This window comes from Arachis stenosperma, chromosome 9 (genome assembly GCF_014773155.1).
Source record: "Arachis stenosperma cultivar V10309 chromosome 9, arast.V10309.gnm1.PFL2, whole genome shotgun sequence".
In the NCBI taxonomy this organism is placed as follows: Eukaryota; Viridiplantae; Streptophyta; class Magnoliopsida; order Fabales; family Fabaceae; genus Arachis; species Arachis stenosperma.
Genome location: NC_080385.1, coordinates 88707743 through 88712979, shown reverse-complemented (window position 1 = coordinate 88712979; position 5237 = coordinate 88707743). Strand labels below are relative to the sequence as shown.

Sequence of the window (5237 nt, the reverse complement as noted above, 5' to 3'; positions counted from 1 at the left end):
AAAACGCACAGAAAAAATCGGAGAAGAAGAACAAAGAGAAAGAAGGAGCGGTGCTCGAAGGAGAGATGGCGAAAACTCAGAAAACGGAAAAGGGAACAGAATAAACGAAGAAAATGAGGAAAGGGGCAAATAAATAATGCCTTCACAGAGCCCGAATGGAAATCGAGGAGAAACGGTAAAAAGCAATAAATGCTGAAACGGCCATTTTCGAATTTTGAAAAAACTACTATGCCCGAGCTCGACCTCTCAAGAAGGACGAACTCGGGCAGGGGCACTGTTCATACCCTGACCGAGCTCCCCAAACTCGGTAAGTTCATAGAAAGGTCCGACCTCGACACAAGGCCCACGCCTGAGGTCGGACCTCGGACAAATAAGCTAAGAAGGCCCATCAAAAGGAACGAAGCCCAAAAACCTAAAGGCCGAAACGGCCTAGGAAAGGCGGTTCCACAAAGATAGGGATAAAACCCCAAAAGATAAGATAAGATAAGAAATCTTATCCAGGGAAGATCACGGCCAACTACTATAAATACACTGGAGCACCCAGGTATAACACACATCCTATATTCTACACATATCTGCTTGGACCCATGCTAACTTAAGCATCGGAGTGTCATTGCAGGTACAACCCCCAGCCGCTCAGCACACCAAGCTCGGGTCACGGAACCCCCACCTCGGGTCTTGCCAGACGACCGAGCTACACGTTTCAGGTAACCCTCGGAACACATAGTAAGCCAATTCTTTGGATCCGGGTTCACACTTTGATCATGGTTCTTGGTGATCCATGCATTGGCATAGAACTCTTGAACCATTAAGATTCCGACTTGTTGAATGGGGTTGGTAAGAACTTCCCAACCTCTTCTTCGGATCTCATGTCGGATCTCCGGATATTCACTCTTTTTGAGTGAAAAAGGGACCTCGGGGATCACCTTCTTCAAGGCCACAACTTCATAGAAGTGGTCTTGATGCACCCTTGAGATGAATCTCTCCATCTCTCATGACTCGGAGGTAGAAGCTTTTGCCTTCCCTTTCCTCTTTCTAGAGGTTTCTCCGGCCTTGGATGCCATGAATGGTTATGGAAAAACAAAAAGCACTGCTTTTACCACACCAAACTTAAAAGGTTTGCTCGTCCTCGAGCAAAAGAAGAAAGAAGAAAGTAGAAGAAGAAGAAATGAGAAAGAAGGGAATGGCTTAGTGTTCGGCCAAAAAAGGGAAGAAGTGGCGTTTAGCTTGTGGGAAAATGAGGGAGTGAAGATGGGTATATATAGGAGTGGGGGAAGGGTTATGGTTCGGCTATGGAGGGTGAGTTTGGGAGGAAAAGTGGTTTGAATTTGAAGGGTGAGGTAGGTGGGGTTTTATGAAGGATGGATGTGAATGGTGAAGAGAAAGATGGGATTTGATAGGTGAAGGGTTTTTGGGGAAGAGGTGTTGGGGTGATTGGTGAAGAAGAGAGAGGGTGGTGGGGTCCTGTGGGGTCCACAGATCCTGAGGTGTCAAGGAAAAGTCATCTATGCACCAAATGGCATGCAAAATTGCGTTTTGAGCAAATTCTGGCGTTAAACGCCGGACTGGTGCCCATTTCTGGCGTTTAACGCCAGGTTCTTGCCCTTTCCTGGCATTTAACGCCAGTCTGGTGCCCCTTTCTGGCGTTAAACGCTCAGAATGGTGCCAGACTGGGCGTTAAACGCCCACCTGCTAGCCTTACTGGCGTTTAAACGCCAGTAGGTTCTTCCTCCAGGGTGTGCTATTTTTCTTCCTGTTTTTCATTCTGTTTTTGCTTTTTCAATTGATTTTGTGACTTCTTATGATCATCAACCTACAAAATAAAATAAAATAACAAAGGAAAATATATAAAATATAACATTGGGTTGCCTCCCAACAAGCGCTTCTTTAATGTTAGTAGCTTGACAGAGGGCTCTCATGGAGCCTCACATTTTCTCAGAGCAATGTTGGAACCTCCCAACACCAAACTTAGAGTTTGAATGTGGGGGTTCAACACCAAACTTAGAGTTTGGTTGTGGCCTCCCAACACCAAACTTAGAGTTTGACTGTGGGGGCTCTGTTTGACTCTGATTTGAGAGAAGCTCTTCATGCTTCCTTTCCATGGTGACAGAGGGATATCCTTGAGCCTTAAACACAAAGGATTCTTCATTCACTTGAATGATCAGTTCACCTCCATCAACATCAATCACAACCTTTGCTGTGGCAAGGAAGGGTCTGCCACGGATGATGGATTCATCCATGCACTTCCCAGTCTCTAGGACTATGAAATCAGCAGGGATGTAATGGTCTTCAATCTTTACCAGAACATCCTCTACAAGTCCATAAGCTTGTTTTCTTGAATTGTCTGCCATCTCTAGTGAGATTCTTGCAGCTTATACCTCAAAGATCCCTAGCTTCTCCATTACAGAGAGAGGCATGAGGTTTACACTTGACCCTAAGTCACACAGAGCCTTCTTGAAGGTCAATGTGCCTATGGTACAAGGTAGTGAAAACTTCCCAGGGTCTTGTCTCTTTTGAGGTGATTTCTGCCTAGACAAGTCATCCAGTTCTTTGGTGAGCAAAGGAGGTTCGTTCTCCCAAGTCTCATTTCCAAATAACTTGTCATTTAGCTTCATGATTGCTCCAAGGTATTTAGCAACTTGCTCTTCAGTGACATACTCTTCCTCTTCAGAAGAAGAATACTCATCAGAGCTCATGAAAGGCAGAAGTAAGTCCAATGGAATCTCTATGGTCTCATTTTGAGCCTCAGATTTCCATGGTTCCTCATTGGGGAACTCAGTGGAGGCCAGTGGACGTCCATTGAGGTCTTCCTCAGTGGCGTTCACTTCCTCTCCTTCCTCTCCAAATTCGGCCATGTTGATGGCCTTGCACTCTCCTTTTGGATTTTCTTCTGTATTGCTTGGAAGAGTACTAGGAGAGAGTTCAGTAATTTTCTTGCTTAGCTGTCCCACTTGTGCCTCCAAATTCCTAATGGAGGACCTTGTTTCAGTCATGAAACTTTTAGTGGTTTTGATTAGATCAGAGACCATGGTTGCTAAGTCAGAGTGGTTCTGCTTAGAATTCTCTGTCTATTGCTGAGAAGATGATGGAAAAGGCTTGCCATTGCTAAACCTGTTTCTTCCACCATTATTGTTGTTGAAACCTTGTTGAGGTCTCTGTTGATCCTTCCATGAGAAATTTGGATGATTTCTCCATGAAGAATTATATGTGTTTCCATAGGGTTCTCCCATGTAATTCACCTCTTCCATTGAAGGGTTCTCAGGATCATAGGCTTCTTCTTCAGATGAAGCATCCTTAGTACTGCTTGGTGCATTTTGCATTCCAGACAGACTTTGAGAAATCAAATTGACTTGTTGAGTCAATATCTTGTTCTGAGCCAGAATGGCATTCAGAGTATCAATCTCAAGAACTCCTTTCTTCTGATTAGTCCCATTGTTCACAGGATTCCTTTCAGAAGTATACATGAATTGATTATTTGCAACCATTTCAATGAGCTGTTGAGCTTCTGTAGGCGTCTTCTTCAGATGAAGAGATCCTCCAGCAGAGCTATCCAAAGACATCTTGGATAGTTCAGACAGACCATCATAGAAAATACCTATGATGCTCCATTCAGAAAGCATGTCAGAAGGACATTTTCTGATCAATTGTTTGTATCTTTCCCAAGCTTCATAGAGGGATTCACCTTCCTTCTGTCTGAAGGTTTGGACTTCCACTCTAAGCTTACTCAATTTTTGAGGTGGAAAGAACTTTGCCAAGAAGGCATTGACTAGCTTTTCCCAAGAGTTCAGGCTGTCTTTAGGTTGTAAGTCCAACCATATTCTAGCTCTGTCTCTTACAGCAAAAGGGAATAGTATTGGTCTGTAGACCTCAGGGTCAACCCCATTAGTCTTGACAGTGTCACAGATTTGCAAGAATTCAGCTAAGAACTGATGAGGATCTTCCAATGGAAGTCTATGGAACTTGCAATTCTGTTGCATTAGAGAAACTAATTGAGGCTTAAGCTCAAAGTTGTTTGCTCCAATGGCAGGGATAGAGATGCTTCTCCCATAGAATTCGGGAGTAGGTACAGTAAAGTCACCCAGCACCTTCCTTGCATTGTTGGCATTGTTGTTGTTTTCGGCTGCCATGTGTTCTTCTTCTTTGAAGATTTATGTTAGGTCCTCTACAGAGAGTTGTGCCTTAGCTTCTCTTAGCTTTCGCTTTAGAGTCCTTTCAGGTTCAGGATCAGCCTCAACAAGAATGCTTTTGTCCTTGCTCCTGCTCATAAGAAAGAGAATAGAACAAGAAAATATGGAATCCTCTATGTCACAGTATAGAGATTCCTTGAGGTGTCAGAGGAAAAGAAAAATAGAAGGCAGAAGTAGAAAATTCGAACTAATCAAAGAAGATGGAGTTCGAATTTTGCATTAAGGAATAGTGTTAGTCCATAAATAAAAGGATGTGAGAAGAAGGGAAGTAATTTTTGAAAATTAAGTAAAAGATTTTGAAAACATTTTGAAAAACACTAATTGATTTTCGAAAACAAAAGTGGGAAAGAAGTAAAGTGATTTTTGAAAAAGATTTTGAAATTTAGAAATTAAAAAGATTTGATTGAAAACTATTTTGAAAAAGATGTGGTTGAGAAGATATTTGGTTTTTAAAAGATGTGATTGAGAAGATATGATTTGAAAACATTAAAAAGATTTGATTTTGAAAATTAATGACTTGCCTAACAAGAAAAGATATGATTCAAACATTAGACCTCTCTCAACAGAAAAGGCAACATACTTGAAATGTTCAATCAAATCATTAATTGTTAGCAAGTATCTTTGAAAAAGGAAAGAAATTGATTTTGAAAACATTTGATTGAAAAGATTTGATTTGAAAAAGATTTGATTTTGAAAAACTTTGAAAACTTGAAAAAAAATTGATTTGAAAACAAAATCTTCCCTCTTGTGCCATCCTGGCGTTAAACGTCCAAAACACTACCTTTTTGGGCGTTAAACGCCCAGCCAGGCACCCTGGCGGGCGTTTAAACGCCAGTCTGTCTTCTTCACTGGGCATTTTGAATGCCCAGCTTTTTCTGTGCAATTCCTCTGCAGTATGTTCTGAATCTTCAATTCTCTGTATTATTAACTTGAAAAGACACAAATTAAAAATATTTTTGGATTTTTAATAATGAGGAATAATCAAAATGCAACTAAAATCAAATAACAATGCATGCAAGACACCAAACTTAGCAGTTTGTATACTATTGA

At 41.5% G+C, this 5237-nt stretch overlaps 1 non-coding gene across 1 annotated transcript; it reads left to right on the top strand.

Moving 5' to 3' along the window:
- The first annotated feature begins 3614 nt into the window (after window positions 1-3614).
- On the top strand, window positions 3615-3722 carry LOC130952016 (small nucleolar RNA R71). Its single transcript, XR_009074197.1, has one exon. It is a non-coding gene; the product is annotated as a small nucleolar RNA R71 (small nucleolar RNA).
- The last annotated feature ends 1515 nt before the right edge of the window (window positions 3723-5237 follow it).